The 26,795-nt window shown below is 43.3% G+C and overlaps 1 protein-coding gene across 2 annotated transcripts in view; it reads left to right on the plus strand.

Annotated features, from left to right (window-relative positions):
* The first annotated feature begins 203 nt into the window (after window positions 1–203).
* fam110b (family with sequence similarity 110 member B) overlaps window positions 204–26,795 on the plus strand; it is a 55,031-nt gene continuing 28,439 nt past the window's right edge. The window contains exons 1-2 of one of the 2 annotated variants that reach the window (XM_044219815.1): window positions 204–1,500; window positions 1,604–1,859. The gene's annotated coding sequence lies outside the window, so the exon portion shown is untranslated. Of the gene's footprint in view, window positions 1,860–26,795 lie in introns of both variants that reach the window. The other variant, XM_044219814.1, reaches the window with a different exon arrangement.

Below are 26,795 nucleotides of genomic sequence, written 5' to 3' on the forward strand. Positions count from 1 at the left end.
TGTCACGTCATTTTTTCAAATGATGAGGAAAAATCTTGTGTTTGATTGCAAAAATCACAATATGATCCACATATTATTCAGTCCGGGCTGTTCCATGCTGGAGAAGCCATCGCTGGCATATTCAAAGGAAATGACTCTAACTTTGGGAAAACTTATTCCTGTATTTTCTATATATTAGCTTTTTTGAAAGAGTAGGTAACTGAGCTGTTTAACATTACATGGCCAAACGTATGCTAATCCGTAAGTTTGAGAGGTGTTTTTAAACTTTGGACAGAGCCAGGCTAGCTGTTCCCCCTGCTTCGTCTTTCTGCTAAGCTAAGCTAAGCTAAGCTAAGCATATCCTGACTCAGTACTTTGTACTGTTCCTTTAATACTCATGGCATCAGGTGTACTGTCCGAATACTTCTTTTGGGTGTTACTGAAGCAAACAAAGGCTGTAATTATATGAATTTAATATGCAACTGAATAGCTAATTGTGAATATGTAAAGCTGAATTGAAACGCAGCTGAATTGACAACATTGGAATATTTTACTTTGGAAACCTTGTGTCTGCTTGTTTGTGGTTTGAACTCCCCTCTTTGAAATTCCTAGAAGGTCCACAGAACCAGCTGAAGGTGTAGAGCTCGAAAGATGAGCTAGACCTGGATTGGGGACAGAAAATCGGGACATCTTCTGCATCCGTTTGTTGCATTTTGTTTTAACCTCTCTCTTGCACGTCCACCAGTTTTGTGGGGGGACCGGGAGCCTGCCCTTGAATTGGAGCGTTAGGGCCTCGTCCAAGCCCAGATCAACTTTGACCGAATTTAGTCCAATTTTCAAACACATTCCTTGGGCCTCATCATGACGTGAACAGAGAAACACAGCAGAAAGCTTTGCTCTTGGTTAGAAATGTTAAAAGTAAAAAAAACAACATCACGGTTTTATGTATTAGGCGTCTTCTGGGCCAGTGATCGGAATGGAAAGATTTGCCCTCGTTTGCCATGATAAACGGGAAGCTGCCAGTGTGGTCTGGCGAGCTGTCAAACACAGGACACGCACTGGCCCTTTAACGAATGGACCGCTCCATTCATATTCATAGGGGAGCACTCCCTGGCTAACCATTGCATGTACTCAAATTCCATAAGAAATGCAGAGAGCCGAGGGCAAACAGCGAGGTAAATCCTAACGAAAGGCCGGATATCAGAGTGTGAACGCTCACAGTCGCTGTGTGCTGCCGTGAAGGAGCAGTCGGGCCCGGGCTGCGCTCCCGTCCCGCTGCGTCCGTCCGCCTCAGCGCAGCGCCTGAGCTGCTGGCGGAGGCGTCAAGGCGCACAGCGTTAGTAGCATGACGACCGGAACACAGGGCGGCTTAACCTTCAAAACAAGCTGCGTGCGCGGGATTAAAGCTGTACCTGGCAAGCGACTGCTACGGTTTATTTCTAAACATGCTGGCAGCTTTATAATTACAGCCCATTCCGACTGCACAGAGCGTTCATTAGAGCTGCACACACTGCACATTTTGTAGGTTCTTGTCTGCCAACACCTGCTCAGTCGGTTTCAAGTGCTTCACTTAATTATATTTGCTTGAAATGGACCTCTCCTTTTCCTTTTTTGTTTTCCGTAGGAAAGACCAATGTCAGGCTCTCTTTCTGTTACGTTAGCCAACTCTTAACAAGTTACTGTAAGCCATATTCAAGTCACGTGTAGCCAAGCTCCGAGCGTTATTGTGAAAGTGGTGACCGGAAGCGGCCGCTCGTTGCCGCGCAGCTGACCGCGGAGCCGCTGGCTGGGAACAGGATGCTGGCGGGCCGAGCAGACGCACCGACCTAACGGAGAGAAACCGCAGCAGCATCCTTTGTTTTCTGGAGCTGGACATCCAGGTAGGACGGCTAACTCCTGTAGCGGGGATGCTAAGCTGGCTGCCCGCCATACCTTTAATGATTGAACCGTTACTGAAGCCGCTGACGATCCGCATGCCCTGTTTTTTGTCTTCATTTCCAGTCATGTCGAAAATATGGCCATTGTTCGGCTCTGTGTCACTCATACAGCAGCTCAGGCGCAGTGTTTGGACGCGGCATTAGTCCGCTTAGCTCCGGGGCCTGGACGCGGCGCTCGGAGTTCGGGTGAGGCGGTACAGAGCCGGCCTCTGGCTTCCTCGGCCGTGCTGCTGTTTCAGTGGGGGTTTGGCATTGCATTGCACCACCAGCAGCGCACGCGCGCGCGCACGCAGGTGTAGTCAGTGTTCGTGTGAACTTGTGATGTGCAGCTCCTGACACATGCCGGTCCGGGCTGTGCGGCAGCCTCTGTGCGAGGGCTGGACTCTAACGGTCTCTGGACTCAAGCGGTCTCTGCTCATACGGTCCTGCGTACGTCCCGCTCTTCTTTCTGGATGTGTACCGGGGCTGGGTACTCTCTCTGTTGTCAAGTCTTACACAGTCCAGTAACTAAGTCTCTGCAGCCCTGCAGGTCCGTCTATAGGTGGTTAGAGGCTCTGCGAGGCAGGGGATGAGTCCTGGACGGCTGCAGCGTGTGATCATGTGTACAGGGCCATGGATAAACCCTGGGTGACTCACAAGAGACTGGACCATCATCGGGGCCTGTGGCAGACACACCGAAGTGATGCCATCACAGACGCTGTAGGAGGTCTGATTGTTTTCCAGAGACCACCCAACACTGTTCGGTGTCACTGTCACTTCCTGGGAAACCACAACGCTCCCAAACAGTACATCGAAATGAAACTGGAGGCTCGGCATTCACTACATGAGCTGTCCCTCCAGGGGCCGACCTGAGAGCTGGTGTAGCCTCATCATATAAGGCCTTATGTAACGGAGGCCTCATCATGTCAGTTAATCGTGCTGTAGTGGTGCATACTTCCAAACAAATGTTCAGTGAAATCAGCACAAACCGGTCGACAGCAGTAAGCCTGGAGCTTTTGGAGCCACTGGATTTTTGGGGCCCTGGGGCCGTTGCCCGTTTTGCCCAGCTGGTAATCCTGCCATGATGCCTGGTCACAAAATTTTAACTAGGCTAAATATTGGATCCAACATTCTTTGTACTGCCTCTCCCAGCATGAAGGCTGAGCGATATAAACAGCAGAAATACCGCTAGCAAGAGAAATAGTCTAAATACTTAATTCTTATCATAATATAGGCTATGTCCACATCTGTCGTTTTTCTATGAATTTAATGTTTTTACCATACATCCCAGCCCTACCCTCAGTCTTTCGACCATGGCAGCGCCATGTTTGTGCAGCATATTCAGTTAAAGTGGCTGACTTGAGGACGGCTTCTGAGAGAGGTGGGCTAGAGACTGTTACCATGTGTTAATGTGACTCATTTGTCCTGAGCCATAATGATTTACATGTCAAGAAACAGCTGTGATTACTGATGGGGCTCATGTACTTTATAGCATAGTAGTATGTAGTAGATATTAAGAAAAAAATTATCCCTTTCCCTAGAGACACACTTGCTCTTAAGGGTAGCGTCAGACAGTGATGCCCAGACCTTACTGACGTGGCTCCAAAAAACGATGTATGGTCTGAAAAACAGTTTTAATGTGTAACAAAAGTTTACATGAAATGAAGTGTCATAGAGCTCAGATGCCCCTTAAAATAATTTTGGAATTCCCCGCTCTGTTCAGAGATGAGGCAAAGTGTAGGTCATGTATCAGTCCGTCCTTCGGGCCGTCGCAATAGTCGGCAAAAAGTCAACCAATCAGGGCTTAGTTGTCGCACTGACCGCTTACCAATGGCTTCTGTTGTAATTAGATGGGTTTTCTAACTAGGGTGAGGATGTCTGTATGAAACTTAGGCCCATACATGGTGATCACCAAAAGTCTGACTAAGCTGAAGTAAAAGACTGTGCCGAACCCAACGCCTAAACAGTCAAATGCCGAGTGAACGCAGCATAAAATCACACTCGTCTAATCCAAACAGCAGTAGCTGCACACGTTCCTGTCATCAGGAATATGAAAGGATGTGGTCTGTCGCAGGATGTGCTCCCACGGGAAATACTTCCATCATTCAGCTTTCTAATTGTTCCGCCATGACAACCGTTCATAATGAATGACTGCATTTAAAGTTCTGTCTGAACTCATTGGAACGAACTTGTATGATGCAGCATATTTTTACTACGTTGTAGTGTATCACCCACACCACGTTCAAGCCTGAACTTAGACATAGCTGCTGCAACAGGCAGCCAAGAAGTGACGTTAAACGAAACAAAAGCGTAAAAGAAGAAAGAGTTCCTATTTTAAAGCTGGATTCATTTAACCTGGTGTTTGTTAAAATACATGCTTTTTTACGCGTAGTTCACAAAGCCTGGTTAAGTTGTGCTCGGTTAGTTAACAGGGCACAGCCCAGCCCTTCACCTCATGTGGTCTCTCTTCCCTTCAGTCAGAAAAAAACTTGAATGAAGTGAATTCTTTCTCTCTGGCTGTGTATTTGTTTTTTGGTTATTGAAGCCCTTCGACCTAGTTATAGAGTTAAATGTTATGGAATTTTACATCAGGGCCACAGTGAGAACCTCGCTGCTGCCTGCAGTCTTGATGAGTAATGCTGGATAATTTAGTCTATGCAAACACAAACAGTCAGGGTTTTTCCTGGCTCTAACTGGAGCTTCGGCGTTTGGCCCAGGGCTGCAGTGTCGAGGAACAGTTGAGAGGGTTTGATCCATTTTTAATTTGAAGTGGTCATATTATGCTCATTTTCAGGTTCATAATTTTATTTTGGGGTTGTGCCAGAACAGGTTTACATGGTTTAATTTTCAAAAAACACCGTATTTTTGCTCAGACTGCACATTGCTGCAGCACCTCTTTTCACCCTGTGTCTTGAACGCTCCGTTTTAGCTACCGAGTGAGGCGTCTCACTTCTATTGGATCTTTGTTGGGAGTTGCACATGTGCAGTACCTAGGTAAGGACTACTAGCCAATCAGAAGCAGAGTGGGGCGGGTCCCGACTCAGCCGGTAACTATGGCTCCGGTTCAGCCGTACGTGTCCGAGCCTGATACTGAAACACAGGCAGCACAACCGAGACTGGAGCGAGACGCTTCACAGTGGTCCGTTATTCATTTGTAACTCATTTATCTTTCATAGTGCACGGTTAAAACGTTACCTGTCTCTACATCACAGTAACAACTTTATGCCCATTGGCTGCCTGGAGGGTATCTAACGTTATTTTAATGTCATATTTAGGTGAAACTGCTCAATTCGTGCATTATGAGGCGTGTTACACAGTGATGTAGATACGTTACGGAAGTAAAGGCCGGCCTGCAGTCGAGCTGTTTTCAGGCTCTTCAGGAGCAGAGCTTTCTGTGGGAGAGGGTAACGCCCTTTGGGGTGGACTTTGGGCTTTTTCACTTTACAAACATATTAAATGTACAAAAAAAGATAAATATCACAATAAAGGAAAGGGAAAAAAGCCAGAAAGCATAATATGACCACTTTAACATTGGGGGGTGAAATATATTTCTGAGTATTGTTACGCTTGACTGGGTAAAAAAAGCATGCTGTTTCCCCATGCATAGACTTTGTTTGGGGGGTCCACTGACATAGATTTCCCCCCAGCCAAATGTGTCCTCCTAGACGTCTGTGTGAAATTACAGACTACCAACATGGTTTATGTACAGTCATTCACCACAAACAAATCTTCATATTTACAAATCTTTTTCGGTTTTCAACATAGGTCAGCTTGCTGAGGAATTTTCTAGAATCAAGTCATTTTCTAGGGCAATGATTTATTCCGTCCCGTTAGAAAGTACACATTTAAAATAATTTCAGAAAACAAGGCAAACTGCACTGGGAGTGAAACTGTTATCGACGAGTGTGTTCAAAGATTCATCTTTTAATCTATAAAATGGCAGAAAATAGTGAAAACCGCCAGTCACAGTTTCCCAAAGTCCTAGGAGACCTCTACAAAGGTCTCGTTTTGTCCGACCAACGCTCCAAAAAACCCAAAGATGAAAAGAGAGGAAAGCAGCAAATCTTCACACTTGAGAAGCTGGAACCAGAGAACATATTTTCCGAGATAAATGACAAAGAATTAACCAGCTATCAAAATAGTTGTTTTCTGTCGATTGACTGTTAAATGAATTGACTGTTTCAGCACTGATTAGGCTCCACCCCAGTGGCTCAACTGTGTCTTTAAATTTGTCCTCAACAAACACTTGGGGCTCAGTCTGTAGGTTTTCATCAGGGTTTCAAACGGAAAAAGTTAGATTATTTAATAACAGTAATAAATACCTACAATAACGACAGCTTTTAACGATACTTTTCGCGCTAACACATTGCTGGTTTGGGTCTGCACACACCAGACGTATACTTGAAATCGGCTGAACGTGGTTCCTTCCCAGAAAAAGGTGGATTGCTGGGTACAGGTGAGTGTGGGAGCACCTTACTCGGGGGACCATACATGGTTTGGACATTTTGTGAGGAGACCCGGGCATGGCTTCCTACAGGCTGACACTTTCTTTATGTTGGCTGACTGAGAAAAGAAAAGGAAACTAATTCCAAGGCAGAGTGCAGTACATTAGCTAGCTTAGCACTTACACGGAGATGAAGGACGTGTTCCACTTTCCTTCCCTTTTTGCCTCTGTGTACCAGAGTAGTATAAGCAAAATACAGGCGGGCTAAATGGTTAGAGGAATGGATGTTCCCATCCAAAAAGTGCAAATTATTTTAAGCAAAATGTCAATAAGTCCATAAGAGCTGATGAGTGTTTACTGGTATTGGTCAAATAGTTTTTCTCTGTCCAGCCTTTTCATATTTCAGAAACTGAGATGGTGACCTCACTGCTTGTGAGGCAGGGGGCTGCTGACAAGAGACCCGCTGGATTGCTTTCAGTTGGATACGGGTTCTAGTTTAAATTGAAACGTTAAAACTACATGTAATGGCCTAAGTCAGATTGAGCTATGTTAGCATGTCTTCCTCCTCCATCTCCATCCTTACTTCCCTGGCACCATGAGGATCTGGACTCTGACACACTTGCACAGGATGGTGAGGGAGGGAGGGTTAGGGCTGAATACCTGGCTAACCCGTTGATGTATGGATCAGATATTTTGTTATTAAAAAATATTATCTGGGCCAGTCTTTCCCTGCTGTGAGAATCATGATGCGGTTTCTTAGATGACTGAATTTATTGTAGTATTGATCAGTTCTACAGTCAGTTTTGAAGTGATTCTAATCGTTTGCATCGTTGCTGTTATTTCCCAGGATTAGCCCAGTTTCACAGTGTGAGGTAGAGCGGGTGTGTGTGGGACAGCCGATTAAAGGTTTTAGCTGGTCGTTAGTGTGTGTGTGTGTGTGTGGTTTGCCATGTAATGTTTCACTTGAAGTGATTGTGTGTGTGTGTGTGTGTGTGTTTAAAGTGAGCATTAATAATGTGTAGGCTACACTAGGATTACTTACTTGCATTACTACACTAGGTGGCGCCCCCTGCAGGGATTCAGTACTTCAGCATGCAGAAACAAGGCCGTTCACATTGTTACATTGCTTTAGTGTCAGCTACTTCCAAACATGTATGAAGCCTTGAAACGATGCACTCCGCCTATTTTCCGCATCAAAATCACGTCGCTTGACATCGTCAGTCCCACTCAGCCGTTGTAGAAGGACAGAACATAACCCTGATGTCATCTGCGTTGTATCGAGACTACAAACTGATCATGTAAAACTTACTGTAACCACTTCTATTGCTACTGCTGTTAGTGTCACTTCTACTCCTATTGTTACTGTTCCTGTCACTGCTACTTAGTAGTAAGCATTGGTGACAGAAACAGCGTTTATTGGATTGGACGATAGAGACAGGAAATGTGTGTGCATCCAACCGGTGATCGCAGGAGCTTTTTATTGGCTCCAAACAGCCGATGTACCGCGGGTGGGTGGAGCCTCAGCTGAGATAAACTCCTCAAATCTATGGTTCACGCCTGTTTTCCGCATCTTCCAAACATTTCAAAGATTAGACCGTTCCACCAAAGACCTGAAAACTGTTATTCACACCTTCACCGCTGTCGACTCTTTGGCATCTGCAAAAAATCTCTTTCATATTTCATACCCTAACCCTGGCAGCCCTGCGCTGATTACAAAATCGTACTGATTATTTTTAAGGCCCTGAGGGGCCTCGCCCCAAGTTATATGTCTGACCTTTCAGTGCCTTATGTTCCCCCGTCTCTCCCTGAGGTCCCTAGCTGCCCATCTTCGTGTTCTTCCAAGGCCTGTCACAAACACCACTGACCCGGCCTGCAAATTTAAATTGTGTATTCTGTACTGCGACTACAACCTCAGTATGTGTATGTTTACACCTGTGAAAAGTAAGGAAATCAACCCCCCCCCCCCCCCTCATTGAATACAAAAGTTCAAACAGGCCTCTGTACAACATGACGTTAGTTCTAGGGCTGAAACCATTCAGATGATTTGCATCGAAGCTTCGTGTAACCCATATAACTACACACGCGCGGATTACAAAGAGGAGGAAGAGAGAGAGAACTGAGGGGAGAAGAGACAGGAAGTGTCCGTGAAAACTCTGCACTCTGTTGTAAAACCGAACCGGCCGACCACAACAGCTCGTCTCTGCCCGACGTCAGCCTCCACATCCGCGGCTCGTTAACAGCGTAAATCAGGGTGGTGGCTAGTTATGACCCTGTCCCTGAGTTAGCGGCGAAACTAAAATGCTGCAGTCAGTCTGTGAAGGCCTCAGCTTCACTCACGTTGTTATTATCATGATGTCACAGTTCCTGCTGCAGAAGCCACGAAGAAGACAGTGAAGGCTCACGTTACTGAGCTGTAGTCCGGCTGAAACTTGTAGTTCTTTAAAACCCAGAATGGAATACGGCCCTTAAACGCACCAAACGGGTTTAGTTCTGAGGTTTTCTAAAAAGGGAACCAATTAGTTGTTCATTCTAAGAGACTTGTCTTATTTTCTCTGTTGCATATTTACTATTTCTCTTTAATAAAGCAAAAGTATTTATTTTCCGATTACCTGATGGAATAATTGGTAGAAGACTCGATAGCGGCAGCCCGAATTACTTCATTACAATACAACTGAGAACACGAGAGCCACAAATCACTTCAGTTAGGAAGTAAAATAATCAAAATGCATTTTTGGATTGGCCCCATGGGGCCACTGGCTGATTCTGTTTACTGGCCCCGGGGCCATCGGGCGGTCCTTATTGTTGGACCCGGAAAGCTGACGGAGCCTTTGCTGTCCGGGCTCCTAGACGTTGGAATGACTTGCCTGATGAGAGGTGTGTCTCTGTAAATCACTTTAAAAACCTCTCCTTTTATGACAGCTTTACATTTGTCATTGTTCTAATGATAAAACGTTTGATCAGTTTGTTTAGATGTGTCTTATTGTAAAGTACTTTGTGTTTTTGAAAAGTGCTCTATAAATAGTTTGTAATTATTGTTATTATGATAAGAACCGTATTTTCCCCTGGTGGTCCGCAGCATGTAAATGCTCCTGCATCAGCAGTTGTCCCATCTGTCTCCCGCTCACTGACACGTGTTGGACACACTCTTTCAGACTGTGTGTGCATGAGACACCCTACCTGTCCGATGTGTCAGCTGGTAATTGGTAGAAAATGGGCATGTCACACACACACACACACACACACACACACACACACACACACACACACACACACACACACACACACACACACTGTAGGCTTTGAAGATGCTCATGATGGGTCACCTAAGGGTGAACGGGTGAGGACAAATGCAGGGATGGGGTGTGGGTATGTGTGTGTGTGTGTGTGTGGTGGTGGGGGGGGCTTCCAGATGGCTGCCCCAATCAGATTAGAGATGGTAAACCTTTCTACTTTGCCACCCGGAAAACAAAGGCGACTGTTCTCATCGCTGTGTCCACCGCGCTGAAGTGGACGCCACACGGTAACAGTAATTCTCCCGCCTTGAGATGAATTACTGAACAAATGCTGCAAGTAGTCATTGTCCGAGGGTCAGAAGAAGCCCCCCACCCCCCACCCCCACCCCCAGTCTTCAAAGCCATTGGCCTACATTACGGCAGCTCTGCTGGTGTGATGATCGTGGCATTAAGCTTCCATTTCTATGACTCTAAAGTGTTGCTATGTAACTTTTGAAAGAAGAAATAACACGATCTTCCTCTCACTAATAATACGTTGAATTGATGAATTCATAGAAAGACATGTCAGTTCAGTACAGCCCAAGGGTTTTGCTGTTATAACCTCACTTATGTGCTGTGTAACTGACTTTACTGAGTCAGCTATTAAGCAAGGCGTGCGGCACTACATGTTAGCACATTAACCATTTTAAAGCTGTGACAACACACAGCACAGCTCACCTGGACACCGTGTGCCGTTTCCTGCTTGTGGCCCCATTCCACTCGCTGTCAGTCAGGCCGCCTCATAGCTGATGAGCTGATTAGAAAAGTCATTTAGGTCTTTTTAAGTCTGTTGAACCAAGTCCGAGTCACGTCTCAAGTCTTTGACTTGCAAGTCAAAAAGCAAGTTTTTCCTTAATTACAAGAGCCCAATGGCCAAAACCACATTGTGGTGTTTCCTGGCTTTGATCTGCCACTTCTCAGCTACAGTGATCAGGCAGCGTGGTGCATTGTGACTCAGACTGGAAGCTGCTTGACTAGTGAAAAAAGAATTACTGGAAGTCAAGCTAACTGGCAGCTCTTAGCAGTAAAACCCAACAGTTGTTGACTGAACTTAATTTTAAGTTTGAGTTTTTTTTGAAGTTCAGTTGTTCAGTTGTTGAAGGCAAATCGTAATTAGTTGAGTGCACACACACACGCACACACACACACATATTGGGCTGTATTCAACTTAACTAACAAGGTTCCACTTCAGTTTTAATAGTTAGATTGCAAGATTAAAATTTCTCAGATATTTTTAGCACAAATCCCTCATGCAGTCGGCGGCCGCCCCTCCAACGTCTTGTTTGAAATAAAAAATAGGTTATTTCTAATAATTAGTACAAAAGACACATGAAAAATATATTAATAGTAATTTTAAATATTTAACAAAAAGGAAGATCTCTTTTAATAACTGAAAGCAGGAAGTAGCACATTAATAAGTGATTTGCTCGTCAGACTAGTTTTCACGTCTGCAGGGAGGAAAATAGGCGATATGCTGGAGAGGAGGGGGGCTCTTAAGCTACTGCATTATGTGTATAGACTAATGCATGCAACAGTTAAAGGCTGCTTTCTCTAATCTGAATTTAGAGTTTTCTCCATTTTATTGTGGTGCGAGCAGCTGCACCTGTGGAGCTTGAACTGGGACGAACGATATCACCGTCAGTATGTGTTCCTTTCTGCTGCTAACACATGTGCGTATGTTGGTGGAAATAGTCAGAATGTGTAGTAGGGATGCACCTTTCCAATCCACTCCACCGCTGTCGATTCTGACCTTATTCAGCCAGATATCACCACGTTACCAACGTCATCCACGCCGTTTTCTGTTTTTTTACAGCGGTGAGCTAACGTGCACTAAGCTATCACTAATACTTTGCTACTTCCTGCATGTGCTTCACAATAAATGCATTTTCATGTGAAGGCAGTAGTAGGCTTTTACTGTGAAACCGCAAGTGGTGCCAACAGCTTTAGAAGCCTGTAAAAAAGCTGAGAGAAGCCTTTTCTGTTTGTCGGTGAGCTGTAGTTACAGCCTCGTGTAAGCTTACATATGTTCAAAGCAGTTCCACACAGAGAGGGTTCCAGATTTTGGGTATTGCAATCAGAAGCACAGGAGGAAAAGTGTGGTTGTTTGCTTATGTCGCTCAGACAGCTGTAAAGCTCACCGACACTCACAGCAAGGACGATGCAAGGCTCTATCATGACCACAATGATGTGTTGATCCTGAGAACTGGTTTAGGAAGGACAAACCAGCTGTCCTTGTTGTGTACTGGGCACTTTTGCCTTCCCTAGTACATCACATCTAAGTTTTTCACAGTCACGTTAGCGATAGACCGATTCATTGGGCCGATTATCAGGCTGACACCTGCGCTCACGAGGCTGATGAACAAAAATGTCTGCAGGCAGCCTTGGTAGCGTGGCTGCTGTGGAATGACCCTCGTGAGTTTTGGGAAGTAGTCGTTTCGAGCCCTGTACTACAACGCTCCCGCATCCTGCTGTAAACGTTGGTTTCGTTGATTTCACCGTGGTCTTTTCTAAATGTTAACACGTTGCTCCTAAATGACAGCGAATCTAATCTAAAACCGTTCCTGGCTAGTTCAATATGTCATGTTATAATGTACAGAATAATGCAGTCGAATGACTGAACCCCGCTCTCCCTTAAATACCAGTGAGGTTCTGAAATCTACAGCATAACCAGTGGATTTTTCTATTTCATTAATGAATGAAAATTCCATCGAAAACAACACGTTACTGCTATGATAACATGTATATTGTGTTGTACCGTGCATGGAATAATGGCATTATGCATGACTTTAATTAGTTTTGATATCGGCATTATATTTGGGCCGTCAGCCGCCCTGCTCTCTGAATGTGGGCATATGGGTCGACCTCTACTCTGAATCCTCAGTGTTAGGTCGGCGTTGGCAAAATTTGCTTACCTAAGGCCTAAATCTGCAGTTGGTCATGACTTTGATTCTCTTCGTAGATTTCTTTTTATTGCTTTACTGTATTTAATGTCCATTGAAATGTGACAGCCGATTTAAACAAAAGAAAATGTGTAAAATACTTCTGTTCTCCTCCTCCGACCTGTTTCAGAAAAGGGGGTCTGGGATTGGAGGCCATCTTCTATTCAGCTCAGTATGTTTTTTCAGTGGAGACGGATGCTGCTGGATCATCCACGAGCTGTGACTTCTAGACAGGGATCACTGAAATGTATATGTTCATCAGAGCGTGTGGTGAGTTAATAACATTACATAAGAGGGATTTTTTTCGGTAACATCTGCTGTACAGAGCGGGACCTGAGGCTGCCGAGAACCTCAGCTCTGTAGTTTGCAGGCTCTTCGCAGTATCTGCACTTGGTCACGGATGTTTCCAGGAGGACTGGACTGTTGGACACTGACCCGGTGCTGGCTCCCCGGTCAGTGTTGTCAGGCGTTGGTTTAAGCTCCTGAGTTGCGGGGACTGTAGATATGAGGACTATGATATGCAGCTGATTTTTTGAGGGACTCCAGTTAGGGCCAGGCCCGGTCTTCCTGCTGCACAGAGGTTCTGCGTTATGGCCACAAATTAATTTACGAAGTTACACATCAAACTAAATAAACTGAGAATGTGTGACAGACCATACATTCTACACAGAAGGCAAAAGGCAAGGTAAAATTACAGGATTAAAAAAACACATTTTTGCAACAATGTGGTGATGTGCTGTTAAACTAGGAAATATAATACTATCTGTATTTAAAAAAACATTTAAAAACTGAGTTTACTGGCACAAATTCTAATTTACAAACTAAGGCTACAATATTAACCTCAATTTACAAGCAAGATTTATGAAATGTTGAATAATTTCACACAAAGCTTCTTGTCTTGACTCCATCTCAGAGCACAATTTGTTGTGTAGAATGTCCTGGTTGTCACAGAGCAGCAGCAGCACCAGTAGGGGACCCTCCAGCCTAAATCTGAAAATAGTCACGATACTGATGTGACATAAAGGAAAATGCAAATAAACTACAAATACAAAGCTTTGTCAACGGTAAGAGATTCGACACCCACATGAACACACTGCATCCCTGTTGGATGAGACTGTATCGAGTCTATGCAAAGTACTGTTTACACCTTGCAGTTGAATCAGGTGGCTTCAGACTGTGTAATGATGTGTTGTGTTCAACATCTCCTGCGTGTCTGTGGCGGTACAGTGTGTGTGTGTGTGTGTGTGTGTGTGTTAGTCCCCCTCGCTCTCTGTCTGACTCATTAGTATTATCCACCTTTGATGAGAGCCAGTTTAATTAATTACATATTTATTGTACACTTAATTAGAACTACACTGAATTTCTTAAGATGCAAATTAGAATCAGCAACAGATGGGAAGAAACGTGCCTAAATTCTTCTAAAATTGATGGATGTTCGATTCGTTAATTTGGGACAGTGCACATTAATCAACATCTGCCTGTACACGTGCCGAGTTAACCGAGATTTGAATTTGATGTGCGGTCCTTGCCATATTACTAAAATGGCCTTACCTGCAATAATGCCATGCAAGCCTGATAAAGGTGTTCTGTCAGATGAAGGAAGCTGAACATGCTTATTTAGGTTTCCTCCTCCCTCACCACAAGTAGCTCGATTTGTTCTTCCCTGTTCCACGTTGTTGCAGTTGATTTGAGTCACAAAATACTGACTGTATAAGGGTTAGGGAATCAGTCCAGTCCTTAGAAAGTCCTTACGAGTGTGTGTGTGTGTGTGTGTGTGTGTGTGTGTGGTGACTGGATTGAGGCCACCAAAGCCACAGCGTTCAGCAGGCTAACTGTCTATCTGTGGCGCTCAGAACCCGGCCCGGATTAACCTTCGTGTCGCCTCTGATCTGGTTAGCGGTACTTATGTCGCAGTGCAGCTAGCGCTGCCACTGATCCCAGAGCACACTTCAGGACTGAGCATGATGAAACTTTTTATTTCATGTACTGTTATTGTAAATATGTATTTGTTATACAATTATTACAATTATTTACAATTTTATTTCAAGGGCTGCGGTTGTGCAGTTGATCTCCTGGTCTAGTATTGCTCTCGAGTGTGTCACTGTTGCGTGACCTCGATCTTGTCGGTCTTGGTGATGTGTTGATGATTTGATGATGACAAGTTAGAAAGTAAATTATTCTGAACTATAAGTTCAACTCAAAATAAAAAAGTGGATACAGGCAAAAAGGCGTGAGGCGTCGGCAGGGAGACGGGGAGAACTGTTACGTGTGCAGCAAGCACTCACTGGTCAAATATCCCAATGTCACTTTTAGGCTAACTATATTTCTCTAAGTTAAGCTATGCAACTTGTGTGATAGTTAGGCCAGTCGCGATAATTACGTTTTCGACTTATCATACGATTTATGGATATGACCTCGACCATTTTTGCTGACCTCAGTATTGCCCGTTGTGTTTACATAAGAATGTCACTAACATGTTAGCCGACATGATGTCAGAATAAACAGCAGGGTTTTCCCTGCCGTCAGAAGACTTGGGGCGCAGCGCGCTTTAAGCCGAATGAACAGAAATAATAATATTTTCTGGTCGCACTGCTTCTGTTCTCTCGTCGTCTGTCCTCTGTGTAGGGTTTCACTGTGGGTGGGGCTCCGGCAGCTCCACCACACCCACCCACACACACACACACACACACACACACACACACCCACACACACACACACACAGGCTTCACATGGATTTGCAGTAGGAGTTTGGTTACTCTCTAAAGTCTCGCTGCAGTCATTGTAAATTTATTGGACATGTAATATGTATGTACATATTTGAGATTGCTTCTCTAAAAATCAGTCAGTCATTGAAAAGAATTAGCAGGGCTTGTGTTTGCCAGGCTGGCAACCAGGCATCAGCTTTTGGTTGCCGAAACTAATAATAGGGTTCCATTTTTGGTCACCTTATATTTTGAGTAATGAAGATACTACATAGCTCAATAATAAAAATGTGACATAAAAGAATCTTTAAAAGCTTTGTTACAGTAACTGAACCGAAGTTTGTGTTTTATCCGATACTTTACAGAATTTGAATCTTTTGTGTTATCAGTTATCGTGTCCATCCTTAATTCCTGGTATACAAAACACCAGCGTTCGTTTGTGATGGTGACGGGTTAGCCGAACTTTCTCCCCCGCAGTCAAAAAACTTAATTTGCTTCGGCATTGTCTCTAAAACAGAGTCAACGCACCAACGCACGTGCAGCGTTGTCTGGTTCCGACTGTAACAGCAATATTTAAATATCACTAATGCAACAAATATTAAAAATGTATTTATTTTGGGGTGCACGTTTTGCACCACTTCCCTGTGTGTCCCTCTGGGTGTCTCAAAGTGTAGCTGCAGGACTCCAGGAAGCTACGCTGTGTCTCTTTGAAGGGTTCTTGTTTTTTCTTTGGACGCGCACCGGACTCGCACAAGTAGGCGTGCGTGGAGAGAAAAAAATACTGGGAGAATCGCCGATCCTGCTTTTGATTTCGAAGCTTGAAATCGAAAAGTGGTTGCCACTGATGGCAACCAAAGGCCAAGAATTTTTTTGCCAATTTCTCAAAATGGTTGCTAATGGCAACCTGGCAACCGTTATTATCGAGCCCTGATTAGGGTTGTACCTGGTTTTAAGCTGGAAATCTGTTTCTGATCATATTCAAGGTAAGAAGAACACCGTGCCTTTACTGAATGAATTATTGAAATGAATCAATGAACTAAGATGAATGATTAGTGGTAACGATGACAATTGTTCCTCATTCAATCTGTTTATCGTAGTCCAATTTATAGGATATTCTAAATGTTGTTTTAGAGGCTTTTCTTCCATGACAAGAATACATAGTTATAGTGGAAAACACTGAAGCGACTTCATTTTTGCCTAGGGTTGGTGAAGTTGGTAAGAAGAAGATCTTGAGAGCTACTGACACCAGTCATGATTGACAGAGGATTAAATGTGTTTCGTCACAATACCCCATCCCTTTTGCTCTAGCTCCACCATTAGGCTGCATCCAGTAACGATTGTTTTCATCATTGGGATGATGATGATGATAATTGGACGTTTAATACTTTAGTCTGTACAATGTCTGAAAATAATGAAAAATGGCCATCAAAATGTTCCAGAACTCAACATGAGGTCCTCAGTTTACTTGTGAGTCTGACCAAAACCCAAAGAGATCAATTTAACAACAATATAAAACTGAGGAAAAACAACAGATCTTCACATTTGAGAAGCAGGAACCAGAGAATTATCGCCATTTTGGCATTAAAGGTGCAATGTGTAAGAATTTAGACTACTCTCCACCTGTCGAATTCATACTCCAAAAAAATAGGGGGCAGCATATCACATATCAGGTCATAACTGTTGTTAGCTAGTTAGCTCAATTAGCAGTGTTTGAGATGTTTTTCACATCTAGCGCGGTGAATTAAGGATTTATTTCAGAGTTGGAGTTTGTTGGAACAGTTTAAATACTAACCATGACGGTTTTGGTGAGTTTTATTTTGTTTCTGTCAGAGTTTGAAAGAAGTGTGTTTTACAGTTTAATAGTTCAGTGAAAGAGACAAAACTAGGTGTAAGAATAGTTCCTTTCTTGACATTTTGTGAGTTTATTTTGTTGTTATTAGTTAGACTAAAAAAGCTAAGAGACCTTGTGGAATGTAGCAAACTCGCCGCTCACACGCATCTCCCAGCTGAAACTACCTGAGCTATACTATCGGACTATCGCCTCTAGAGGTACCGAGTGGTATTACGAGACATGACGGGCCGGGGCTAGCAGGTTAGCATGCTAACTTCAGTAGATATCTATGCACCACAATACATAGACGTCTTTGACATAACGTCAAAACTGTTATTTCTTCACATTCTGTTGATATTTTTTGAATGTTTTACACTCTTAAATCTCTTAAATTCTTACACATACTTAGTCAAATTTTCAGTTGACTAATAATTACCTGACTAATAATTCTTATGACTAGTTCATATTGAAAGCACTGCTTCACAAAAAACACAGCCTCCTCATTCATTTCAATGAGACCACTGCATTGGAACAGCAGGGTGAGCTGGTTCGTCGTTCGACAAAGATTTTGCTGCAAAGCAATGAAACATCATCCATCAAGGCGACACTTTCCTGGTAGATTACTTGAACGGAAACTCTAACTATTGTTTAGCTTGCAGTCATTGCGACAGAGGATAAAATGATTGTCACTGGAGTTTCTTGCAGCCTAGTATAGGCTAGGCTGAGGGTTAATTCAGAATAGTTATAAAACTGTTGCCCGGATCTATGTTAGCGGTGTCATAACAATATGCACCTGCTCATCAATCTGAAACCATGAGAGCCTTGGCCATGAAAAAAATAATGCTTTGGACATGAAAACCCTGTGTTACCCTCCAACTGAGCAGACCTTCATTTAAGAACCCTGCTTTTTTTATTTGTGCAGAATCTTTCTATCTCTGGAGCAGATCTTAGAAATAATAAACTCAGTGGACTTGGTTGAAACCCTTTTAAAAGTATTTTTAGAATATTGTCTCTTCCTTGTTTGCTTCTTGTAGGGATTATTCTCTGAACTGATCTTAGCACTGCTTCCTCTGGCATTCCAGTTAGCATCACACTGCAGGTTCTGCAGGGCTACTCTTCTCTCTTCCTAGTCCTTTATTCTAGAGATGTCAGCCTCTGTCCTTCCCTGTTCAAAAGAGGAAGCAGAGCCAATTGTTAGATCAGAAACTAATCCCAAACAAGAAACATGGAAGAGACAATCTTGTCAAAATACCTCAAATGGTTTTTGAGCCTTTTTATTTCTAAAAACTGATTTGACTTCCACAAGGTGGGCTGGTGAATAAAAAGCTGTCCTTGACTATGGTGATTAAGGCAGTAGGGTAAATCTGTCTGTAAGATGTGATCTGTAGCTCTGTGGTAAACTCATTAGCTCGGGCAGACATCAGTTTCGCTCTTGTGCTTCTTACCTTAACCAGGGCTTCTTCAGTGCTCTGCTGCTGCTCCTCAGGGGTTGCTTTCGGAAGGTTTTAGCTTTAAGCTTTCGGAAGAAATTTTTAGCGACACATTCATCTTGGATTTCTTTTGAAATACAGCTTTTCTTCTAGCAGTTTCTTGACATAAGCCTGCTGAGCCCTGCATGCCGGCACATAAATGTGTACATAATATGATGTTAATGGTGGGCTAACTTTTAGCTTATTGTGAGGCAAGGAGGGGACCTACTGTTGCCATGGGCAACAATGTGTACAGTGATTGTGTGCTTCCTCATTCGTCACGTTGTCAAATGCTTGATAACTGTGTGGAGTTCCAGGAACTGCTCTTGTGGTAAGTCAGCCTATTTGAATGTAGTATGTAGAGGTACACAAATGTCTTCGAAGTGAAGAATTGTCAAACTAAACTTGCTCTGTAGCTTGGGAATCAGTCGTTAGAATGTAGGATGCCATGAAAAGCTTATTATGCACGTTTCTGCACTGTATCCCATGATTTCACTGATCAAGAATAGATCAAGCCCATCATTGTCCTACCGTGGTTCATTCAGGTTGCACTGTTGGTTTGACAGTGTCATTAGGTTTCATGGGAGTATTTAATGAAAGTAAACAGGTGTGAGCAGCTTTCATATTTTAAGAAAGACCAGATAATATATCACTTTTTTTCCTAATGAAATAGTGTTAGCCCGTATCATACCAGACCCATTAATTGAGAACCCATTTGTGTTTACAGTAAAGACGTGAGTATGACCGCAGAGCTGGTCCTCTTGAGCAGGTTAAAAGATTTCTCTGGTGCAGATGGACGTTAGCCACATTTTCCAGATGGGACTCGTTTGAAAGAGTTCTACAGATGCTGTTCAGTACCATTCATCATATGGCTTGTCAATGATTAATCACCTCCAAATGTCAGAGATTTCTATATATCTCTCAATCTTAAATCGGTAACGCACATGATCATTGTTAAGAAAAAGTATTTCCAGGCTGACAAATTAGAAAGTAACTTGTACTATAGGCTACATTCCAAATCAATGCACATGCTTTACTTTGTTCTCAAAACCTTAAGCTAAGAAGTTGATATTGTTTGTCAGATGTCTAACCTTAGAGTTTATCTCACCAAATGCTCTGTATGGATACTTAAATCTGAATGGGTTAGTGGAATTTTCTCCCTTCATCATCCCACACTTTGTCTTGAATAATTTCTTGAAGCTACTGATAAAAACCAGATGGCTGAGTTGCCACTTTGACTTGGTTTTTAAAAGTTTCGACACATACATATCTAAAACATAGCATGGGGTAATTCAGCGGTATTTGTCTTTTTCTGTTGTGGGATATGACATTTCTGTTATTTTCCTTTTTGGATTTCCAAAGATTGCTAGATAAGGGTAGAGGAAAAGCCTTGTCTGTGTATTCTACTGGCCAGTGGGGAACCAGGTACTTCTCTTGTCAGCCAATCCAATAATCTCAGCAGATGGAGATTCTTCTTACACTAAAGAACTAAACAGAAAAGCTGAGAGCAGTGGGCAGACAATTAAACTGCCACTTTCAGTACTCAATGCTGCACAGTTAGTGTTACTAATAAAGTTTTGAGGATACACACCCAGCCCTCCTTCCGTACCTGTTGCCTCTATCTTTAGCAGACCTGTAGCCAGAGGAAACTAATTGGATGGGCGTCTTTCCGAGGTAGGGTGAGCTTACGAGCATTTATCGATCATTAAAAATGCTATTTTCTTTTGTTGCAATGACCTTGTTAGACAGGATTCAAACATAAATTGCTAAATTAGTGCATTTGATTTTTTGTGAGGGTCTGCTGCACCTGTTGCATCATAATTCTCATGCAAGATTCACAATATTTACAATTCACAATTTGGTCGACTGCGGTATTTAAATTTGTCGTGTGCTTGTGGTTCATGCGTTTCCTAATCTATAGATGTTTTTTGTTTTTATAAATAAAAAATCTAACAAATACACCTCACCTACGATTATCATAAATATATTCTTCAGTCCTCCGCCCAGTTACAGTCCAGAGCAGCTGCCCCTCACTAATCTCCTATAACAGCTCAAGTCTCATGTTTTACCTGTAACACTCACGTTTTAGTGTCTTTGTTCGTCGTCTGTGCACAGGAGAAAACGTCAGATTTCCACACAGTTGGGTTATAAAATCCTAGCGCACCACGGAGCCTGTCTCCTGCCGGGCTGCCGCCAGTCAGTCACACTGAAGGGTAGAGGAGAGGAGCCGGGACCAGCGTCTGGTTCAGAAGGAGTTTAGCCGACTTCCCTGCACTGAGCCCCGCAGCAGCCAACGGAAACATGTCCCGCTGCTCTGGACCGCATCGCCTTCTCTGTTTCCGTTACAGGTCGTTTTGTAGTTAGGTCATTTTCAGACAAGACGTCAGCAAAGTTTACAGCCTGCCAATCTGTTACACCAGCCATAAACACGAACACAAACTGTGCTGTCTTACTTTGAACCAGGTGGTTTTTCCCACCTTCATCTGTGCAAAAACATCCACGTTATTAAAATCCCAGGCTAATCGTTGTCCATGTGATAGACCTGGACATTTTCGTGGTTCTCCCGGTTCTCAGTTCATTCTTCATATGATCTTGAAAACGAGGCCTGTGTGTCCAGTTAGTATTTTAAAACTCACTGGATTAGAAAAATAAGTTGGTGTGCACTACAGTCCTCCCCGTCTGTTGATACTGTTTTTCTGGCCCACTTTAACGCCCGCACCGCTGAGAGAGAGGGCAGAGACAAGTTGGCTGGCTCACTCTCACTTTCATTTGGGAGGCACAGTGCTCAGGCTGGGGGGGCCCGGCCCCCTGGCGCCCCCCTTATTAATGACAGGTCTGATCTTTAGCTAAGCTTTTGTCTTTTTAAATAGCTGCTACTGTGTTTCGCTTCCTGTTCGCTCTACCATGTTCTACTATCAGCTGGTTGGTTGCTGCTTAGCACCTCAGGGTGCAGCGTTCCACCTCACCTGACGCTGATTCTGAGACCTCGACCCAGGGTGTCTGTTGAAACAGAGTACCGATCTGATACGAGTGCGCTCTTATTCTCAAATTTGACATCTGTATACCCCCCGTGTGGAACTCATCGGAATAATTTATATGTTAGGTAATATTAGGCCAGGGATTGCTGTGGCACTAAGAACTGAGTTTCTATTTTTTCTGGGTATTTTTAATTGCAAAATGTTTTTACATAGAGTTGATGATACAAATTTAGTTTTAAAATGAGCGGTTTTCTTCAACTCTGAACATGAGCATTGGGAATATGGATCTGAGTATGACGAGCGAAGCATAGTAAGAACGTACAACAAACTGTCTTAGTATCTTAATCTCATGTTGCGTTGATTCTTCCTGTAATCTTTTGAGTCAGAGCCAGCACACTGGCAGTCACATGTTTTACTCATGTGCGTCGCAGCAGCCTCCATCAGTACAAAATTTAAGAAAGCATCCCATACACTGTCCAAAACTCACAGCCAGAACACATTAACACACTATCATCACCCGGTCTCGGAACAAATACCGCAGAGGTCCTCTGTGGAAAGAGTAGCTGCACCCAGGTCTCCAACCCTGCTCGCGCTGCCCTCTTGTGGTTGCTGCGTGCTCCGTTCCCATCCCACACAGTTGGTTGAGGTCCCAAGTACATGAGACTGCCAGACCACGCCCAACGCCCGTGATGATGGGCGTGGTAAGTAGAGACTTCCTCACCTTTACTTACCGTGGCGTAGGTTCAGATATAATTGCTAGCAGTGTAGTATAGATCGGTTACACAGGACATATGTAGGCAATGAAACTACATCATAACTGTCATATCAGGGGGACCAGATCCCGTTCAATAGAATATTATTATTATTATTAGCAAACCTAAATATAGGTGTAACATTAATAAATACACATTGTTACATAATGTGTAGAAATGAATTAGCATTTTCCATGTTTGTTGTGGTATTTAGTTATTTATTTAGTTACTTTTATCCACCATTACTGTATTACTGTACGTTTCCCCTCGTTCTCTGCCCCTCTCTCTCTGTTATTAAAAGGCCGACTTGCTCCACTCTGCCTTCGTGGGGATCTCGGTTACATGAAAATGTAATAATAATGCGCACACACACACACACAGCCTGTAATAAGATTAGAGAACAGTAGAACAAACTGGGAAAGTGGGGAGGGGGGGCTCCTCCATTTCTCATTCACAAATAGAGCCCATAGTAAGACACCAAAGCTAATGGTTATACTGCAGTCTGGGATTACACTTTTACACACACACACACACACACACACACACACACACACACACACACACACACACACACACACACACACACACACACACACACACACACACACACACACACACACACACACACTATCTGTAGCTTTTTATAACCTGGCAGGTCGTTGATTTCCTGTGGGGGTGTACAGATTGATGCATATATTCAGAACTCTGCTCCAGAGTGTGTATATGTAGGTGATGTAAATGTAGCCTGCGTGTGTCTGTGTGTGATTCACCCCTCTTTCCCTTACACAGTCCCAAAGCTCACTTTAGATGAATTAAAACCACAGAGACGCAGAGCCACCGTATCACCACAGTATCGTTGTCAAATCAGTAGTGATACCTTGGTATGATCGCCTTAAACCAGGGGTTTTCACAGTCTGACACTGTGGACCCCCAATCAAAACTGTTAGAACTGCGGCGCCCCAAACCCCACCCCGCTGCTGAAATTTCAAATTGTTAGAATTTTTGGTCTGTGTATCCAAAGGTTTTCAGCACAGGGCGGATATCTGTATATGAATGGAAAGGGGAGAGTGTGAGGAGCGTTCAGGAACAGAAGAACCATGCTCCTGACACATTCTCAACCTTTATACTGTCAACAACAAAAACATAAAGCAAATGTTTGTGTTGCACTATCAGCATTAATGGATTTACTCCTTATTGTTCTTCGTCTTACTTCTATTTGGGGGATAATCATGCTCTAAGTTTTGGAATTACAGTTCCCATAATGCTTTGGGGAATGTAAACAGGAAGTATCCTGTTGCCATGTATTCAGTGAGTTACCCTTTGGGCTACAACTTGAGCCCTGTTTTTAGCCTATATTTGTCCCCATTAGAGCAGCTGAAGCAGCTCCTGTCTGCAGTGGACCCGTGGACAGACAGACAGCTGTCTCTGGATCACTGTGAGACTGAAGGAAACTTAGAAACAGCAGCATTCTCAGGCAGGATTTATGGATGTTTATTCTTGATGCCCATCAGATATAATAATATCCTTGGAGAGTATAAAGGCCCTTTCAGACACAATGCAAAATGCACGCTGCGCGGCGTCGAGTGCTTTGCTATGCAACGCAAACCATTGGAAATAATGGGTTTCAGAGCGCAGTGGCGCCTTTAGTCACACTGAATCTTATCTTAACACTTATAATAATAATAATGATAATAATAACTTTATTTGTATAGCACATTTCATGCAAAGATGCAGCCCAAAGTACTTCCCAAGGCATATCTTATCAATAATAAATAACAAATGCAATAGAAAGAAGAAAGAGGGGAAAAAAACATAATATAATAAATAAAAATAATAATACAAATGTCAGACATGACACAGAGGAGTGTGATTTTTTTTTAATTTTTTTTTTTATGCGAATTGCGGCAATCGGGAGTTAATAAAAGTAGCTTATGAGCCGTGTTTCACAGCCACTGCTGCAGCGCCGACTACGGACCGTGTTGGTGAGCGGCCACACCACTACAGTTTCAGAGTAACCTCACACCAGGCTGAAAAGCAGTGTTTGCTGCCTCCTCTGGTTGAAAGTTTCAAGCCTGTTTCACCTCAGACCACACCCAGCATCACTGCTGGGTCCATAGTGTGTCTGCATCGGACTGAACACGTGTGCTGAAACGTATTTAAGCCTATCACGTCTCATGTGCTTTATGGTTCACACCCACTGAACAGAAGGATTCTTATGCATTCTGGTACTGAGCGGCTGAAAACTGCTAATGTCTGTAATGTAACGAATGTTTCAGCCTGTGCATGTATGCCTCTCCCAACGTGTTTCCATCACAATAACACACTAGACCTCTGATTTGAAGTATAATCTGAGAATAACTTGCTAACATGAAGATGAGTCGAACATAGGCTGCCGGACGAAGAGTAGATATTAACTAATACAACTTCGGACAAGCTTTATATACATTTTAATACCAATAGTCTTGTCTTTGGAAAACATGGCCACCGTGTCTCGATGAGTGGACGATGGAGTGTGCATGACGTGCTCTGTGGGACAGGTCAGAATCTCTGCCACCGCCTTCATTGCCTGTAAATAGTAGTGTAGAGTCTTGTCAGTGACAATCCTGTTTGGTTTGGTAACTGTGCTAACATGATCAAATAAAATCCTCTGTGTAGCACTTTAATTAACACATTTCAATCTCGCCCAGCAACAAGAATACACTTCCTGCTCTTCTGTTTTCTGTTATCTATTCCTGCTCTCCTCTCCGCTATGTAAACACCAATGGTTACATTTTCTTCAATAAAACACAGTCATTGAAAGGACAAGACAAAATACAATCTGCAAATGACTGCTAACACAATCTCAGCCTTTTTGATGTCTAGCTCAGTTGGCCTTGTAAGTTTATAATTAGTAGCTCTAACCTTAATTCTGCTACACACACACACACACACACACACACTTGATATGATTGCAGAATTGATGAATCCAACATGGGTTTTAGCTGGTTGTCTGTTGAAAGCACAGTTAGGTATCATGATGATGTAACTGCATGCTCAGCTCGATTAGAAGAATTTAGGAGAAATATCAGTATCGGTATCTGTCACATGGGTTGAACCCTGTTGGTGGGGCCCTTGCTGTGGGCTCCTGCTCTGCAGCAGTCTGTCCACATCAGCACATGCTGAGAATGTGTGGGAGGAGAACAGGAGGAGGGGCAGATTAGCAGAGAAACACACTAAGGTGAGATGATGGGAGGATAAGAAGGAGGAGGATGGAGAGAAGGACAGAAGAGACAACGATGACTTTGCTCTGTTGTCTCTGTGGCAGTCAGCATAAAGAATTCATCGCCTCTTGTACGTCTGTGTGTTTGTATTAGAGGTGTTAATGATTAATAACCATTAACAGTTTAATTGATGGCAAGCAATGAGCAAAGTTTGCAGAATCTCAGGTGTCTTCAGTCTTTTTTGGCTGATAAAGTGCAGTGTCATCACCTGCTCACCTTGACGATGCGATGCCTGTCTTAACTAGCTCGCAGGCTTCACTCCATTGCTGGCGGTCACAATGAGCTTTTGCCCAAATAATATTTGATCATGAGCTTCACTCAAGGCTTGCAGTGATCAGCAGACAATGTCTTGTGCTCTTTTCCTGTGCACAAGCGAACCGCACCAGAGTTGACTTGGAAGTTGACCCAGATGGTCTAAGAGTCCAGAGTTCAAATGACAATGTTCTCAACAGACTAACCAAACCAGACCAAATCTGGCAGAATTCGGTTAAATTGCACTCAACCGGTTAGACCTCCGTGGGCTGAAAGAAGAGCTTTTCCGACTACAGCGCGACATGTCATGCTTGCATTTATTTATGTCTCATTTCTTAAAAAAGAAAACCATCTAAGCACTTGTACAGTGGCACTGAACAAGCTCTTACTTGTTTGTTTGGAAGAGATGCACTCATGATTTTTGTTGCTGTGGACAGAAGTGTTTTATACTAATGCAAAACACTATTTGCCATTTGGTAAACACGATTATGAATTTCCTCAAACTGACAAGTAACATAGCTTTCCTGTTGATGGTGTGTAAGAGGCAGAACTTCATATCTACAAATCCTGTCTCCCTTGGTAGGATTAGTAACCCTACCTTAACCCTTATAGTCTAATATATCACCATAACAGTTACAACAAAATCATTGAGTGTATCTTTAAAGAAAATAAAACACATCAGTGAAAGAAACAGGACAGGGAGGGTATAGAAAGAGAAGGATAGCTCAGAAAGCCGTGAATAAAAGAAATCAAAAAATGTTCAAACAGAAAGGGAGGTTGAACAGCAGCTACAAGCTGGTCCAGAACACTGTGTTGAATAGGACCAGCTACACACTAGTGATGTAATGTGAGTGTTTAATACTGGTGAGTCAGGCTGGAGGAGCTAGACTTCCAGTATCACTGAGCTGGAAAAGCCCCCGTCACACACACATGCACATACACATGTCACTGTAAAACATAGATGTGGAATTAATAGTTTGGACAGTTGTTGTTGTTTGCTG

The sequence above is a fragment of the Siniperca chuatsi genome, linkage group LG13, assembly GCF_020085105.1.
Source record: "Siniperca chuatsi isolate FFG_IHB_CAS linkage group LG13, ASM2008510v1, whole genome shotgun sequence".
Classification (NCBI taxonomy): Eukaryota; Metazoa; Chordata; class Actinopteri; order Centrarchiformes; family Sinipercidae; genus Siniperca; species Siniperca chuatsi.